This window comes from Microtus pennsylvanicus, chromosome X, assembly GCF_037038515.1.
Source record: "Microtus pennsylvanicus isolate mMicPen1 chromosome X, mMicPen1.hap1, whole genome shotgun sequence".
NCBI classification, from domain to species: domain Eukaryota; kingdom Metazoa; phylum Chordata; class Mammalia; order Rodentia; family Cricetidae; genus Microtus; species Microtus pennsylvanicus.
The window spans coordinates 110,095,315-110,114,988 of record NC_134601.1 but is presented as its reverse complement, the minus strand read 5'-3'; positions in this window follow the sequence as shown (position 1 = coordinate 110,114,988).

The following is a 19,674-nucleotide window of genomic DNA, read 5'->3' as shown; positions in this document are numbered from 1 at the left end:
AGCTTTACCCAAAATAATTACACGGAAACTGTATTCTTTTAAACACCGCTTGGCCCATTTCTATCTAGCCTCTTCTCGGCTAACTCTCACACCTGGACTAGCCCATTTCTTATAATCTGTGTAGCCCACAAGCTGGCTTACCAGGAATGATCTTAACCTGCGTCTGCCTGGAGTGGGAGAGTCATGGCGACTCCTTGACTCAGCTTCTTTCTCCCAGCATTCTGTTCTGTTTACTCCTCCCACCTATGTTTTAACCTATGAGGGCCAAGCAGTTTCTTTATTGCTTAACCAATGAAATCAACAGATTGATATATGACACTCCCACATCAGCCTTATTGTAGGAGGTATGTCACTAAGGTTGGGCTTTGAAGTTTGAAAAGCCCAAATCATTCTCAGCTCTCTCGCTCTCTCTGCCTTGGACTTGTGGATTGGATATAAGCTTTCAGCTACTGCTCCAGTGCCATTCCTGCCTAGCTGCTGCCAGGCTCCCCACCATGATGATCATATATACTCTAACCCCCTGGAACCATGAGCTCCCAAATTAAATACTTTGTCTTATATATCATCTTGGTAATGGTGTTTTGTCATGGCAACTGAAAAGTAACTAAGAGCCAAGTGGTGGTGGCTCACACCTTTAATCCCAGCACTTGGGAAGCAGAGGCAGGCAGATCTCTATGAATTTGAAGCCAGTCTGGTCTACAGAGTGAGTTCCAGGACAGTCAGAAATGTTACACAGAGAAATCCTGTTTCGAAAAACCCTAAAAACAAGATTTAAGAAAAGCAAATACATATAAACAAATAAATGAGACAATAACAATTTTTCCCAATAAGGAGTGATAGAGGAAAACACATTGACCTCTGGCTTTCACATACTTTCCTTCATAAATGTGCACACCTACATGAATATGTATATATACTAAACATCACAAATATACACCAAACCCCAAAAAAGGTAGGCAGCCTAGATGTGCCATGTCCAACTTAAAGGAAGACACATTCTTCTGAAACAGGCTACTACTACATGTATTATCACAAAGACCATAAACCCAAATTTCTTGAGTTACCTCTTTGATGACCTGAATACACCTTGCTCTCCCAGAATCAAGCTGACTGTGGAAAACCAATAAGATAAAAATAAACGGAGGCCAGCTTAGAAGGTTATAAACCATGACCTCCTGCATTGGTTACTTTTTTTATTACTGTGACCAAGTACCTAACAAGAAAGAACTTAACAGAAAGGGGGTATGTCTGTGCTTACAGTTCCAGGGGACAGCGCTCATCATGAAGGCATGTCAGCAGGAGCATGGGGCAGCTGTTCACACTTCATCCATAGGAAGCAGAGAGAAAACAGGAAGTTGGGCAAGGTTATAAACCTCAAGACCAGCCCACATTGAGTGACTTCCTTTACCAGGTTCCACCTCCTAAAGGTTCCACAACCTTTCCAAAGAGCATCGCCAACTGGGAGCCAACCTGGCACACTCCATCTCTACCTTCTGCCTAACTGCTCCATTCCATGAGCTAGGTCCTCCAGCAGGTAGGGAGGGACTGAGGTGTGCGGGCCACTGGGAAGGGTAGAGGACAAACTACCATATATACATTGCTTCCTGTCGGCAAGCCCAAGGGTCTGCCATGCTTTGACCACTGGGTATGAGATCAAAAGCTCACCAGCAAATTTGCTTCTTCTCTCCCATGGAGTTTTTTTTTCTCTTACTTATATGTATTTTTTTTTAATTAATAAACAAAATGACTCTGGGAAGGACTCTGCAGAGGTTCTGGCTGTCTGGGTGCTTGGCAAAGATTTTTAACAGCCTATTAAAAGGCAAGCAGCCCGGATCTGCTATATCCAAACAGATCAGCAGCCAGGCAGGCGCCCTGGGCAGCTGAGCAGGGCTTCCAAAGTCTCCATTCCTGATCTCCATCAGTCAACTTTACATAATCAGGAAAAATCACCTGTAAGTGAGTGCTAAATTACAGAGTCAAAAGTTAACTTAGGCCTGAAGTGTAGCTCTGTTAATAAAGAGCTTGTCTAGCATGGAGGGAGCCCCAGCTTCCATTCCCAGAACACTGTAACAGGGAGGGAGTGATCACATACTCCTGAAATGTCACCACTCCAAAACTGAAGGCAGGAGGACCAGAAGTTCAATGTCATCTTTGGCCACATAGTGAGTCTGAGATAACTGGGCTACATTCAGTCATGTCCAAAAAAGAGAAAGAAAGGAAGAAAGGAAGAAAGGAGGGAGGGAGGGAGGGAGGGAGGGAGGGAGGGAGGGAGGGAGGGAAAATGAAAAATGTTTTGTTTGTAATTGGGTTTGATTTTAGCCCAAGTAAACAACAAAATGACTGGTCCTCTAGAAAGGCTATCCAGTCCATTATAACACCCAGTTCTTGCTCTTTAAAAGCCGAAAAGCCAGTAAGATGCCAGGTGTATTAGCTCATGCTTTTCATTCTAGCTCTCTGGAGACAGTGCCAGGAGGATCTCTGTGAGTTTGAGGTCAGCCTGGTTTATGTAGTCAATTCAAAGCCAAGCGGAACTACACAGCAAAAAGAAAAGAATAAAAGCTGTTAAGATAAATTGTAGAAATATTCATTTGCGTGAACATTAAAAAAAATTAAGTGTAATCTGCAGAAAAGGGGGGTGGTTGATGAGATAATGTGGCGAGTTAAGGTGTCTATTGACAAACCTGACAACCTGACTTCCATCCATGGCAACCACATGATGGAGGGACAGAACTGACTTCTACAACTTGATGTTTACCTACACCTACATACACACACAGAGAAAGAGAAAAGACAGAAACAGAGACAGAGGGGAAAAGTAAATATAAGTTTAAATTTAAGAGGAAAAGGAAGCAACATAATGAAGCATTGCATTTTCAAAATCGTATGAGCGAGAGCCCTTAAATAACACATTCTTATACTGTTTCTATGGGATGGGATTATCAACATTGTGGAGAATAGGGGCACAAGCTTCATTTTATCACTCACAGCAAACTGAGGAGTTCTCCTATTCTTCTAAGGATTCCCAACTAAGGCCTAAGCAAGATTCATGGCTTTGATGCAGAAAAATGATCTTAAAAAAATAGTTGGTATGAAGCAAAGTTAAAGTATAATAATGATCTTAGTATGGATTTAAGCATTCTGAAAAATAATCTGACTCAAGATCATGGGAGTGTACTTTTTAAAAGAGACACACTTCAGTGTGTGTGTGTTTGATGTATACATGTGTGACTGTGGACATGCCCTGACACACATGAAGTGATCAGAAGACAACCTTGGTGTTGGTCCTCATCTTTTACCTTGTTTGGGACAGAGTCTCTTATTTGGTAGCATCCATGATTTCTATCCAGCATCCAGGATCTCCTATCTCCTCCTCACATCTCTCTGTAGGAGCAGAATTACAGACATAAACCGAGTATTCTAGTCTTATACAAGTCTAAGGACTCTAACTCAGATCCTCTTGCTTGCATAGCAAGTACTTTTATCAACTAAGTCACTTCTACAGCACATCACTGACTGTCTCTGTACTAGTCATACAGGATTTTGGTTGTTTGAAGTTATTATCTTTAAATGTTTGCTAAGGGACTTAAATGAATTCACAAGGTGGTTTCTGAGGGACCCCTGACAGATTAAAACTGATAAGGTCAAAATTTAGACCACAAAAGTAGAATTTTTTGTTTTAAACAAAGTTAATGACCTTTTTCTTTCAATTCTTGGGAAGTCTAAGGAAAGAATGAAGCCCTACGTAAGGTCATTTATAATCTGGTCTTAAGCTAGCATCATTTCTATATTACCATACTATATCTACATAGACAAGGAATATTTATTATCTGTATGTCAGCAACTTTCACAACAAAACAGAAATGATCATGGCCCAAATAACATGTTCCAGTGTGGAAATGGTTAGATAAATCCAGAACAGAGGACAGTCATAAACAAGGCATTCTCAAAAGACATTGGTGGGGACATCAGGTAGGCAGGTTCCAAACATTAGGAAAACTCTAAATTACAGGTTTCAGATATTAGCTTTAGGGTTGATAGGAGTCACTGGTCTAAGATAAAACATTCCAAAGGTTTTGCCTGACAGTCAAAGGATGTTAAAGCAGATATAGAGACTGATGATAGTCCAACATAATTTTGGCTCTTGATATACAACATTCTAACTTTCACCATGAGAAACTTCTACTCAGTCAGTTGAACTGAAAAGTCTTCAACATATGACTGACTTATTTTCAAAATGTATTTGTTGGGGCTGGAGAGATGGCTCCACAGGTAAAAACAGTAACTGTTCTTCAAGAACCCAGCACCCACATGTCAGCTTACAACCACCATTAACTCCAGTTCTAGGGGGTATAACGCCTTCATATGGTCTCTTTGGGTACCAGGCATGTATATTATGCTCAAATATACATACATTCACACACATAAAATGAAGAAAAATTTAAACAATAGATTTGTTTATTTATGTATATATGTCCATGTACATGAGTGTGTATGTGTATGTGCTGTCGGGGCCCGTGAGGGTCCAACATAAATTCCCTAATTCCCTAACCCGGCAGGAACGGAGTCGCGAGGAAAAGAACTGACACAGTTTACATGGTCATCATGGAAAAGGTCAGAATCCCCGTTTATTGTCCAAACATTTTATATACCCACACCAAATTGAGCGAGGAAAACACGTTACACCATCACCTAGGCAACCAGGTGCCTGGGCTTAAGTTACATCCGCATCTAGCAGTCAGGTAGGCCCTGAATTAGCATCTCTATAAGACACCTTCCAAATTACAAAAGGAAGGAAGCACCAAACATCTGAACTCCTAAGACATCAGCTTCAGTCAAACATCTCTTCTCAGGTAATCCACATTTTAACAAAAGAAGCTAGGAGCAGGCATCCTGGCTTTTGTTAAGGGCACAGACAGCTTGTCTGCAGAGCTAAGTGATCAGCTCGGACGGGGGTAATGGCTTTTGTGCCATATCGAAATATGAGGGAAATGGGAGGCGGTGGCGGGGAGGAGGCAGAAATCTTTAATTAATAAATAAATAAATTTTAAAAAAACACAAAAATAAAAAAATAAAGATAGAAATTCAAAAAAAAAATTCAAAAAAAAGAAAGAAAGAAATATGGGCCCACAATGTGCCACATGCATGAAGTACCCTCCGAAGCTGGAAAAGAGATCCCCTGGAGCTGAAGTTAGACAGTTATGAGCCACCATGTAGGTGCTAGGACAAACTCAAGTTCTCTACAAGTGCTCATAACCACTGAGCCATCTCGTTGTATAAACCAGGGGTAGCTTTATAAAGTAACTTCGGTTCAGAATATATCAGCCATGGACAGTTAATTGCACTGCAAGTAGATATATTTTGTGACAATTGTCCAAAGTAAAAATTTAGAACAGTATCAGTATGTTAAATTATCTGGGGTTTGTGTTGTTTTAATCATATTAGCATAATGTTCCAGCTTACTTAGCATGACTGGATGAGGTTAAACATGGTTTGAGGTTCATGAGACCCAGTTAGGAAGTGTTCATCAGCTTTGTAGTGTGAGTTGTTCCATTTGTTTCTTATAAGTACAATTATGTGTGTGGTATACAATGCAATTAGATGGTGTATCAGAATGGCAACAAAAAAAGCACCAATATAATGCGTCATCTAACACCACAAGAAAGTCTCTTTTATGGCCACCTTCTAAAGAAGTAAACAGATTACCAGGACGTGGGTGATGGGCCAAGAGCCCCATTACTCCAGACTGGACACAAACCAAAGACCCTGCAAATGTGAGTACCAACCCACGTTATTGTGTATATTTATTTAAGAATGTATGAATATCTGCAGGGAAAACATGATTCCTCTCTCACTCTATGTATGTCTCCATGTAAACTCCTGAGAAGGACACAAATATATTACCTGGCATGAAAGACAGGAAATATTCCCACTGAAAGTATACATGGCAAGCCAAGTGGTGGTGGCACACGCCTTTAATCCCAGCACTCAAGAGGCAAAGGCAGGCAGATCTCTGTGAGTTTGAGGCCAGCCTGGTCTACAGAGCGAGTTCCAGGACAGCTAGGGCTGTTACACAGAGAAATCCAGTCTCAAAAAACAAAACTGAAAAAAGAAGTACACACAGCACTAAGGATCTGGAGCTTAGTTGCTTTCTCATTGCTATGACAAAAATACCCTGACAAAAGTAATACAAGGAATAAAAAGTCTGTGTGAGCTCACAGCTCCAGAGAGGTACAGTCCATCACAGCAGGAAAAACATGGCAACAGGCAGGAAAGGCAGGATGGCAGGCACAGAAGGATGATTGGTCACATTGTAACCCCAGTCAGGAAGCAGAGAGTCAACAGGAAGCCAGGCCTGGATATAAAACCTCAAGGCCTGTTCACAATGACTCACTAACCCCCAACAAGGCTTTATCTCTTAAAAGTTATATAACCTATCCACATAGCAACATCACCAATCCTGGGAACCAAGTATTGGTGTGGGAGAATTGTCTGTATTCTGTCAACCATGTTTTAAATAAATGCTGATTGGCCAGGCAGGAAGTATAGGTGGGTCAACCAGACAGGAAGTAGAGGTGGGGCAATGAGAACAGGAAAATTCTAGGAAGGAGGAAGCCCATTTCTCCCAGTCCTGCCCAGACCACGGAAGACACAAGATGTGACCTACCCTGCTGAAAAAGGTACCGAGCCATGTGACTAACATAGATAAGAATAATGGGTTAATATAAGTTACAAGAGTTAATAAGAAGCCTGAGCTAATGGGCCAATCAGTTTATAACCCAATATAGGCCCCTCTGTGTGATTTTCTCTGGGACTAAACAGCTGCTGAACCAGGCAGGACAGAAACCCCAACAGGCAGCCCCCCACACACACACGCACTACAAAGTATTCATATATAGAGAAGCCTATGGGGGACGTTTTACATTCAAACCAAAACATATAATCCCAACTGTAGGAGGCAAAGATAAGAAGGTTGTAGTGAGTTTGAGGCAGTCACAGCTAGACTATGAGACCATGTCTTTTAAAAGAGAGAGAAAAAGTAGAAAACAGAGAAGAAACGAGAAAGGAAAGAAAAGTTAACACAGGACACATAACAAAAGAGAGTTGATACTCATTTTAGTGATCTCCACAGTTACCAAAAACCTGTACTAGGAAAGTATTTGATTCCTTGAGATGAACTAGAGTAGGGGTTTTCAATTTTTTTTAATGCAATTCCATTTCTGTGTCAATTAGATTTTATGTATTCTTAGAGATTTTTTTTTTACTTTTAATTATTTATCTGTAGGGGTATGTATACTTTAATGCAGGTGCCCTTGGAGGCCAGAGGTGTTGAACCCTCAGCAGCTGAAGTTACAGATGCTGGTGAGCTGCCCAACATGGGTACTAGAAACCAACTGCAGGTTCTCTGCAAGAGTAGTGTGGGTTCTTGACTAGTGAACCATCTCTCTAGTCCCTATGTTTTTCGATGTTAGTCAAAAGATTGAGGAACAGAGTTACAGGTGATCTGTAACACAGGACTGCAACCATTTGATGGCTTAACCAGAGTTAGAGAAGACTGACTTCCAAGATGGCATTATTACCTGGATTTAAAAGGCCTCAATTCTTCATCGCCAACACCTGCCTCTCCACGAGACTACTCCACTGTCCTCATATGTCACATCAGACATCTCCAAAAGTATCATAGTTACAGACTTGTGTTGAAGCTTTGATCTCCAGTGCACTAAGCATTCTGCCATCTGAGCCATACCCCCAGCTCGTCTTCCTTCATTCCTTTTTTCCTTGTTTCTTTCTTTCTTTCTTTCTTTCTTTCTTTCTTTCTTTCTTGCCTTCTCTTTTCCTTCCTCCCTACCATCATTCCTCCCTTCCTTTTTTCTTCTTGGGGGAGTTAAGGGAAGTTATTCAAGGCAGAAACAGGGAGATAGAAACCAAGGAGGAACTGCTTGCTGACTCACTCTCTGAATCCATGACTAATAGGTTCATGCTTACCCAGCTTTTTTATATAGCCAAGGATCACCTTCCTAGGAAACAGACACACACAGTGGGATGGCCCTCCTATAACAAGTAACAATCAAAAGAATCCCCCATAGACATGCCCACCAATCACTCTGATCTAGTCAATTCCTCAGTCAAGGCTTTCCTCTCAAATGGCTAACTCTAGACTGTGTCAAGACAACAAAGCTAACTAGGACAGTACATTATCAAAATTAATTCAATCTGGCGTTTTAGCATTTTATGTTATAATGGAAATTTTTATATAGTAAATATACACCTATGTGTATATAGCATATACATACAAGCACAAACATACACACTTATAAAGAAAAGAACAAACAGATAAATATAACTGTTATGGCTTCCAACACTTTTTTTCTCACATCCTGATCTTTAGCGCCTTGGTTTCTCCATCTACAGAATGAGTCAAGGCAACTGGAGCATGTTGTTTACAGGTTTAAACATGGGATTGGGAAAGCTCTGCATTTCTTTCTTGCCTTTCTTTTCTCCTGAGAGCACAGGCATTCTGCAGAAGACTCAAGTTCAATTCCCATCATCCATGTCAGAAAGTTTATAACCACTTGTACCTCTAGCTCCAAAGAAGCTGAGGCCCTTTCCTGGTCTCCATGGACACTGCACAGACACACATACTCATGCATGCATGTGGTGGTTTGAATGAGAATGGCCCCTTAAGCTCATACATTTGAATACTCGGTCCCCAGTTGGTGGACCTGTTTGAGAAGGATTTGGAGCTGTGGCCTTGTTGGAGGAGACATGTTACTGGGGTGAGATTTGAGGCTTCAAAAGTGTACACAGTTCCCAACTATCCCTCTCTAAATTCTACTTGCAGATAAGAATATGAGCTCTCAGCTACTGCTCCATGCTCATGCCTACCTGCCTGCCACCATGTTCCCTTGCCATGATGGTCATGGACTAGCCCTTTGATAGTGTTAAGCCCCCAATAAACTATTTCTCCTATAAGTTGCCTTGATCATGGTGTCTTATCTCAGCAATTGATAAGTAATTAAGACCATGCACTTTTTAAAGGATGTTGTAGTTCTTTAACCATTCAACTGAAGCTAAGAGAAGGACATGCTTGTGAAATGACCTTCTGGACTTCTTCAGCCCTCAGAGCATATTTGAGGAGAAATATAAACATACTCAATCTGAATCAAAATCTGCTGTCTTTTTTCTTATGTATTTTCTTATATGAATTTATTTCCCTGATGTTGGGCAGGGGGGCATGTTTATTGCAACACTGTGTCAGAGTTGGTTATCTCCTTCTACCCTATGGGTACTGTGGACAGTTGATTATGAGACTTGGTAGCATGCACTTTTTTTTTTTTTGGTTTTTCGAGACAAGGTTTCTCTGTAGCTTTGGTGCCTGTCCCAGAACTAGCTCTTGTAGACCAGGCTGGCCTCAAACTCCCAGAGATCCGCCTGCCTCTGCCTCCCGAGTGCTGGGATTAAAGGCGTGCGCCACCACCACCCGGCGGTAGCATGCACTTTTACCTGCCAAGCCATCTTGCCAGCCTGATTCAATGTATTTTTAATTAATGTGTCCATATCACATTAAGAATGATTCTTATAAACAAAGCTCGAATAATAGCTGAAATAAAATTTTCCACCTCCTTTTGATTTTCCAGTCTGCAGCCTCAAGTAATGCTTCTTATAAAACACAATGTGCTTCTGCAGATGACTGGTGATTTTCCCCTAATATGTTCTAATTCTAACTATTTTCCGAGAGCCAGATTTGACAATTGCTCCCACAGCTATAAAAAGCATGTGTATTCTGAGAAATAAAAGATGAGGAAACGAGAGGAAAAAGATACAAAGGGAATTTTGAAAAAGCTGGTGCAGTCTGTCTGGTTGCAGCTCGAGCCAAGAATATGATGTCCCGAGAAGATAATTCTCTCCAGCAGTTTCAGAAAAGGAAGGCAAAGCAAATGGAGCCTGTGCGTGAATCCATCAAAGGGGTGGGGGAAGCTAGCTTAGGAGCTGCCCCTTCTCATTTGCACATTTTATTTTAGAAACATTAAAGACAAATGATGATTAGATCCGGTTAAAGAACCAGCCCAACTTTCTTTGTGGTTTATCATTTCAGTAGGGTTTTCCTGAGGGAGTTGTTTCTTGGTTTAGTTTGGGGAGATATTTGGGGGATTGTTTTCCTTTTCATCTGTTTGTTTATTTGTTCTTAAAAAAAACCCTCAAGGTGGACCATATATCCATCTTTCCATCTGCATATTTGACAGTTCAGCAGCACCAGTGTCAGTAAAGAAGAAAAAACAATCCCCCCCCCAAAAAAAGCAACAGAAATGGAAAATCTACAAAAATATAGTTCTCCTGAGTGTTTTAAACCTGAAGACTATTAAAATTGGGTTCTATAAAGTAACTATGAACTTGGATGAAAGAAAGGAGTCAGTATGAAGGGGGAGGGAAACAAGGAGAGTAAGAGGGGCAAATATGAGCAAAGCACATCTTCATATACATGTATATGAAATGTATATGAGAATGTCACAAGGAAGCTCATTATTGGGAGCTGGTGAGGTGGCTCAGTGGGTAAAGTGCCCTCCATGTAAGCACAGGGACCTGAGTTCAGATCCTCAGCATGACCTCCCCATTCAGTAACATAGCCTACCTTTAAAAATAAGATGGAGAGCAATCAAGGAAAACACACAGAGCCAATCACTCACCTACACATATGCACATACTGACATAGGTATGTACATATACTACAGAGAAGGGCAGACAGAGAAAGAGACTCATAAAATAAACCAATTCTTTTGTTTTGTAGCTAACAAATAAATTAATAAAAGAACAACAACAAAAAATGACAGCTGGTCCCAGTTACAGAGATTTTGGCTTCCAGAATCCCAGCCTTGCTTTCTGTGGATTAGTGTATTCGGAGAGCCTCTTTCTGCAGCCTGTGCCTGTGTTCTGCTTACTATACAAGGAACGCACAGTTCTTGTTCCAAGGGGGAGCTTAATGAGCCATGAGGCAATGCCTTACGTCACAGAGCCGCCCTGAGACTCTGAAGCGGCTTCCCACGAGGATGTGGTAGGAGGCTCTGCCAACACCCAGGAGGCAGCATAGTGTTCTTCTCCCGCATTTACAGACTCCTCCTTCAGAGGCTGCCCTGCGTGGGCGGCTTGATGGAATCTGACACACAACAGCGTGTTAACTGACTTGCACATTCGGAACTTCCCAGCTCTTTCTGCATGTGAATGCATGCATGATTAAACAACAGCACAGACGGGTGTGTTCTATACCTAATGAACTGTGGACTTGGATTGACATTTTTTGTATTGAGGACCCTAAGTGTATATAACTTCTAACCAAGCATGGTAAAAATAAAATATAACTCAAAGCTTAAGAGTGATTCAGGAACTGGTAAAATGATTGGGTACCTGAGCTTGATCCCCCGGCCTTGCACGGTGGAAGGAGAGAAATGACTCCTGAAAGTTGTTCTCTGACATACACACACACGCATACACACACACATGCATACACACACGTACACACACACACGTATATACACACATGCATACACACACGCATACAGGCACATGCATACACACACACACTATAAAGACAAATAAGAATTTTAAATATATAATTTGACTGGTAATCTTTAAAGTTTGCAAACACTGAACATAGATCTTTCTAACATTAATTCAACATTTCTTCACAGAGCCAACATCCCACCTTCTATAAAGTCACTTTTTCTCATTATATTCTGATAAAGGGAATAGTCATAGCCCATTCACCTCCCCAAATTTTTCTGTGGCTATGTACAATAGCCAACAACCTTATGAATTATAAACTACAATTGATCATTTACTTTTCAAAACTAGAAATAAAATTAAAAAGTGTGGGGCATGAGTTTATTTTTTTCTATAGAACAAAGAGAATTGGATGAGTTGGAAAGGCTTTTGAGATTAAAATTTTAAGTGTTTCATCAAACATTTGCATTGGAGAAAGATTACACTGAAGTTTTTTTTTTCTTCATGCATGGAAGGGGCTGCATTTTAACAGCTACATTATAAACAAGACTATTCTGATTATAGGAAACCTTATATTCTTAAGAAGCATATTATGATGACGGAGGAAATGGTTCATTGTAAAAATTAGTTTCTTCTACAAGAATAAGGAAAAAAAATCCCCAACACCCACATAAAAAGCCAGGGATGGCCATCCATGTGCTTGTAACCTAGGACTCTGGGAGGAAGAGACAGGAGGATCTCTGGAGTTGGCTGGCTGTTGGCCTATCTCCAGGCTCAGGGAGAGACCCTGTCTCAGAGGAATATGGTAGAAAGTAATAGAGCAGAACACCTAATATCCTCCTATGGACTCTAGGACATACACATGTACATATACTCACACACGAATATGTATACACCCAACACACTCTCACACACAAAGTAATTAATTAAGGAAATGTTTTTCTTGACATAAAGGCCTACAAACCAGATTGGCACCCTTGGTGTGTTTATCATCTTGTTCTACCTACATGGAGTTGAGAGTTTTGGCACGTGAGCCAGTGTCTCATTTAGACAAGTATACCACACAATCAACTACAAGGGCTCATAGAAAAATGGAATGACTCAGCTCAGGAAGTTCTAGGACCAAATCCAATAATCAGAAGGCCTCCAAAGAACACAGCCTGCCATGCACAACGAACTTTAAAACAAAAATTCATAAAGTGTTCACATTGTAACCGGGGTTTCTCAAGCATGGAAAATTGCATTCTGGGTTCCAGATAATTATTCAAAATATAAAAATGTGTGTTCAGTAGAACTTCCTTCAGCAAAATGTTAGTCCATCCACAGCGCCACCTTGACCCAAAATTCAGTGTCTAATTTCTCAAGGAAACACTCTCTAAACACAAAGAAGAAACTGAATCTGACTCAAAGGTTTCCTATATTTATGGACTGTATATTATTCAGGCTGGAGAAATGGCTCAGCAGTTAAGAACTCTTGCTGCTCTTTCAAAGGTCACAGGTTCTGTTTCTAGCATTCTCATGATAGCTCACAACCATCTGTAATTTCAGTTCCACTGAATCTGATGTCTTCTTCTAGCTTCTGTGAGCACCAGGCAGGCATGTGGGGCATACATATGCAGGTAAAGCACCCATACTTTATTATTTTTTAAAATAATATTTTTTTAAAAAAACCTTCAGTACTTCCTATGACAAGTCAGTTGGTTTAAGTATATAGCATTCAACCAGCATTACATATTCAATTTGCCAGTGACCACCAGGTTTAGTGCTGTTAATGTTCCTTTCTGCAATAAAGAAAGTGAAGTTCACAAAAAGGAAGATATTCTGTCCAATTCATACAGCTTGTACAGGCAGGTGAAATTTTTAACCCAAGGAGGTTTGGAAGCTGGACATGTACTCAGAAAGCTGAGGCAAGAGGATTGTGAATGATTGATCAGCCTGTGAGCTGAAGGATGGAAAGAAAAAAAGCCTAATGCCTAGGTCTGAATAGTAGAGAGCTCATATAGCAAGCAGGAGGCCCTACATTCAATCCCCAGCAACACAAAAGAAACAGAAGGGGCTGGGGAGATGGCTCAGTGGTTAAGACCACTGACTACTCTTGCAGAGAACCCAGTTTCAGTTCCCAGCACACATATGACAGCTCACAACCACCTGGAACTCCAGCTCTGCTATCATCTTCTAGAATGCACAGGCACCAAATCCATTCACACAGAGACACATATACACATAGGTAAAAAAAATCTTTAAAAAATAAAAACAAAGAAGGGGGAGCAGGGAAAAGAAGAAAAAAACTAAATCAGGACCCAGAGATATAGCTCAGTGGTAGAGTGCTTGCTTAGTATGCACAAGGTCCCAGTACTAAAAACAGAACAATCTAAAAGAAGTCAGTGCAGGCCAGGCATGCTGGTATACTACCCATAATCCCAGTCAGAAAGGAACTGCTGCCTTGTTATTGATAGCTGTCTGGGGGTGGAGGGTCACCTTGCAAGCAATTTCCAGCTCCACTCACGCTTCCAAGCTTTAGGGAGATTCTGGCTCTGAACCACTCAATCAAGCTGCTCCCAAATTCCTTGGCCCAGGAACTCTGCAAGAGCTCATGTTTGTTGTTTTAAGCTTCAAGGGAATGATGTGTTAAGCGGCCATAGATAAGAAATCCGCCAGCAGTTCAATGCAGAGGACTTCACACAGAATAGCCTGGGCCCTTTCATTTCACAGCACTGCCTTTTCTTCACCTTCTAAATGTTTTGACCTTCTCATCAGACATTTTCCCTGTCTCTGTAATCTTTGCCGATTATGTCACCACCTTTTTCAGTATCCATGTGTAGTAGTAGGTCCTACATTCTTGGAACAGAAATCTCTTCTCACTTATAGGAGTTAGGAGAAAGAATGCCAGAGCAGTTTGGATCATGACCCTATTTCCACCACCAATTTGAGGGCTTGTCAATAACAAAACCACTAGATTCATATTTTTGGATGAATGCATGAACTGCGGTCAGAACAACTCTAACGCTAAACAGTCTAGACTTAGTTCTCCCTTTATGTTGCTACACAGAAGCACAAATTCCACTGTAAGAATTGTGAGCTCAAGTTCCCAGCGGGGCGGGGGTGGGATAAAGCGGCACCTGTTTAAGAGTCTTCAAGACTGACTGGACATCCATGATGGTGGCAGATCTGGTATGAAATTACACCCCCCCCCATGTGTGTGTGTTTGTGTGTGTCTGTGTGTGAATGATGTCTGGAAGACGTATGCCAACCTCAAGTGTCACTCCTCAGATATCACCCACCATCTATGAAACAGGGTCCCAATTTAGGGATCACCAACTAGGATAGACTGGTCAGCCAGTGAACCCCAGGTCCTCATGCTTGCACAGCAAGCACCTTTTTAACTGAGCCATCTCCTCAGCCACTTCTCATCCTTTCTAATTGTCTGGCTCTATGTTTAACCAAATATCCATCCATTGTGACTACTGGGTAAATCCTTGTAGAACATAGAAATAGACCACTCAGTTCCACATCAGATAGCCAGCTGAGGCCCATTTCCCTTCTTCACTAATACCTGATGGTCCCACCAATATAAAAAAGTGTCTTGATTTATGATTTTCTTTGTTCTGTTACTATAAAAACTTCATACCACCATGTTGGAACACGATGTTTGGGACAACTCAAATCTATGTCTCTAGGCTGTTTTTATTCATATTTGACTCAAAAAAAAACCTGTCTTCTATTCCCTTTGAGATGAGAGACATGTTTTTGTGTTGGCAGGGAAAAGAGGGAGAATGCTGGTGGCAGTGTGATTCTCATTTATCCGAGCTCCCCAGAATAAAATACTATGAACAGCAAGACATGATCAGGGCATGCAAAACTAAGGACTATTTTCCTATGCCAAAGTGCCTTGTCCCATCCTCCACACATTCCTTTACTTCCTGTTTCTGGCTAACCAGAGGTTACCAGTAGCAGGCCCTCAGACAGGAGTGGCCTGGCCTGGCAACCTCGCCTCACCCTAACCATTGCTGCAGACTAAGCCTAGCCCATGAGAAAAGACAGCATTTTAAAAACAGCAGGTTAATTGTTTGCATGTATGCAATAAATCAACACACAATCCTAACATTCTGTCTTTTGCTTTGTGAGAAATGTCTTGCCCTCCAATTTTTTATTTCACAACCTGGAGCAAAAGGAGGTAATATGTGAGCAAATCGGCATAAAGGAAGCATCTGTCAGCCATGAGGGAAAAAAGATGGTGAGGAGGGAACACAAAATGTTGCTAACGGATGCACAGCTTTGAACATAGTGTGTGTGTGGGGGGGAATGAGAGAGAGAGACAAAGAGAGACACAGAGAGAGAGAGAACCTCAGGTGTCCTTTCTCAGATGCTGTCCACCATTTTTTACTTTGTTCCAGTTTTTTGTTTGTTGTTTTGAAACAAGCTCTCAAATAGCCCACACTGGCCTTAAACTCACTATGTAGCTCCAGTAGACCTTGAACTCCTGATCCTCCTGCCTCCAACTCCCAAGTCCTGGGATTTCAGGCATACACCATCAAACCTGATTTACGTAGCCCTGGAGATGGAGCTCAGGGCTTCGTGTTTGCTAAGCAGCCACTCTACCAAGTGATCTACATCCCCAGCCTAAAACGTAAAGATATTTTAGAGGTCTCTCAAGTGTTTAACACAACATGGTCAAAATACGTACATTTCATAAACCCTTTTTAGCCAAACACATCTTTTTTGCTATTATTTGAACCAACAAGCAAGCGTTAGCTCCTCCTTTCTGTAAATGTTGAAACAGCTGAGTCCAGTAACTCACACATTTCCTCCCACGTATAAAAATGGAAACCACCACAACAGAAAAGGCTCTGGAATTTTCCATCCACACAGCTGTTGCTACACAGTATCTGTGGCATAGAAACCTTGCTTCCTGAAGTTCATTGCCACAATCCCACACAAAGAAAGAATCCCCACACAAGAGAAAGTGTCTCACCATGTACTGTTCAGGGCAAAGGCATTATAATTATCACAAGAGGAGGAGGGGAAGGGAGAGAGAAGGATGGAAAGGGGAAGAAGGAGGAATCTGAAAGAGTTTGGTGAGATGACTCAGCAGTAAGTGCATTTACTGTGGTTCCAGAGGGCCAGGGTTCAATTCCCAGCAAACACAATAGGCAGCTCACAATTGCCTATAACTCCAGTTCCCGCACATGGTATACATAAACTTGTGCTGATACACACATATACACATAAATAAAGACATATTTTTAGAATAGAATTTTAAAAGTAAAAATTAAAGAATTTGAAAAGCCACAGTAAATTCAATGGTACCGAGTTTCCAAATGAACTTCTTTCACTTAGAAATTATGAGTGAAGGGGTGTGAAAACAGAGAGCCACGTGGCAGTCATAAATTAATGTGGTTGGTCACAGTTGATCTTGAGAACTAGGTGCATCATGAAAGGAAATTTTGTAGATAAACACGACTTAGATGGTGAATGATTCTCGAGGAAACTCCTTTTTTAACTATGTGTATATGTGTGTCTATGCACACGAGTACAATGACATGAACATCAAAAAAGGGTATCTGGAATTGCAAGAGGTTGTAAACCACCTGACACAGGTGCTAGGAACCTAACTCATGGGGCTGGAGATACAGTTCGGAGTAGAGCACTTCTCTAGAATATGAGAAGCCATGAGTCCATCCATAACATTGCAAAACAAGTTTTAAAAATATGTGGGTGGGCTATATGAAAGCATTACATTATTTTAGGTTGTTTAGGTATAATAGCACATGCCTTTAAGCCCAGCACTCAGGAAGCAGGGGTGGGTAGTTTGAGGCCATCCTGGATTACAGAGCAAATTCCTCAACAGCTAGGGCTACACAGGGAAAAAAAATACCAGAAAGAAAGAGTGAGAGCGAGAGGGGGGGGGGAGGTTGGAGAGATGGCTCAGAGGTTAAGAGCATTGCCTGCTCTTCCAAAGGTCCTGAGTTCAATTCCCAGCAACCACATGGTGGCTCACAAACATCTGTAATGGGGTCTGGTGCCCTCTTCTGGCCTGCAAGCATACACACAGACAGAATATTGTATACATAATAAATAAATAAATATTTTTTAAAAAAGAATCAGACATCTACCAATCTGTATCATTTTTTTAAAAAAGAAAGAAAGAAAGAAAGAAAGAAAGAAAGAAAGAAAGAAAGAAAGAAAGAAAGATCATTTTAGTGAGAGGCTTGAGCATCCATGCTTGCTCCTAGAATCAATCCACCATCAATACAGAGAGATACTTTAATTGATTGGGGGAAATTAAGTGTTATTGGCCATGGTGTGGTCTGACATAGTTATTAACATTCAAAGTAGAAACCGAACAAAACACTAAGAAAGTATCTTCCTTTAAAGGACTCTTCTCAGGGCTGGTGAGGTTTTTCAGTCAGGAAGGGGGTTGCCACACAAGCATGACAACTTCAATTTGATCCCCAGCGCCCACATATGAGCTGGGCCCCACAGCCAGCACTGGCAAGGTGGAAAGCACAGGGATTTCTGGTCAGCCAGCCTAGACAGGTGGTGAGCTATGGGTTCAATGAGAGATCTGTCTCAAAGGATAAGGTAGAGAGATTCATGAAGACACTCAGCCTCTGGCCTCCACACACACGTGCACACCCTCCCAACAAGACTCTTCAAACTTCTCAGAGCCACAAATGCTCAATCTATACAATAAAGAGTCCGTGAAACCCAGAAACTGCTAAAGTGATTTGGAACACCATGTGTTATTCTGACAAAAGATTTTTCATTTGATAACAAGTATATAATTCCTTTGTCCACTAACACATGTCTGTATTAAAGAAATGTAATGGCTGTTCAAATCTCTGTCTTACTCTCTCCCACCAACCACTACAATCATCCCCAAATAATACATCATTGTCGCATTAAGGACATAAATAAATGTGCTTCCCCTCGGAGTCATTTAAACAAGAGCAAGTCCAGATATGAATTCTCCATATCATGTTGCCTGTGTCTTCTGTCCTTTGTCTGTCTGTTGTATAAGCCGAAATCTGTGCCTGCCTGAAGACTATCTTGTGAATCTCTGTCTGTGTCAGCATCTGCCCCTATGTGTCTGTACCCATAACAAAGGACTTCACTCTGTCTACTGAACTGCACAGAAGGCATCACATGGGGAAGAAATGAGTGATAATTTACAGAAATCTTTCACAGAGTTTTACAAGGGATTAAGTCACTGGTTCCAACCGACCCCAACTGACAAGATAACAAATAATCTTCATTTATCAGCCAACATCTAAATGTTATGTTTAACCGTTATGGTGGATATTCATTTTAGAAGGTGGCTTTCAACCTCTGTATTTGCTGCTTTCAGCAAATGATATGCATGCACTGTTCTGGGTCAGGGCCATGGAAGATTGCCTAGTTTAAGATTACAGCTATGCATTAGCTTAGGTTGTAAAAAGTTGATCACATAGGAAAGCCAAGGCAAGTAAGGCTGATTGCTAACATTGTTCTCTTAAAGGCAGGTTAAACAAATGGTCTGAGTACAGAGTATATTAGCAGTCTTAAGTGACCTCAAGGTGTGTGTATTATTAACTCTGTCTGTGAGGTCCAGCAAAAATTTCCAGTCACATAGAATGGAAGAGATATTTCTATCATGATCCATTAGCATATATCAATATTACTAGTCTTTGAAAAAGATGGACAGTGTTCAGATCTTCATTCCACCCTTGACCTCTCTGGCCTGCCCGTCCCTGCCCAAAAGAAGAAAGATCTGTGGACTTACAAGAATATGTCCGTCATAGGTCCTCTCCATTCTCAACCATGTCCCTGGGTACGCAGGCTGAGTCTCATCTGGTGTTTGGTCAAAACAGCAAGAAAATTCATTAATACAGGAAGAGACACAAAGGCCTAGGGGGCTGCCCAAGGTGCCCATTGGGTTTGTCATTTCTCCCTCATCTCCAAGGACTTCAATTCCCACATGAGTATGATGAACAGGGTCACATGGGACCAAAAGGTGGCAGCAAATAACCTGAGCACGAGATAAACTTAGGGGGCTAGGCAGAAGTGTTATGAGGCCCTGAGTTCAGATCACCTATGCCCACACCAAATCTGTGTGTGTGTGTGTGTGTGTGTGTATCAGTAACTGAAGCACTGGCTCAGGAAAGCAGAGACAAGAAGATCCCAGGTGGCCTTATGGTCTGC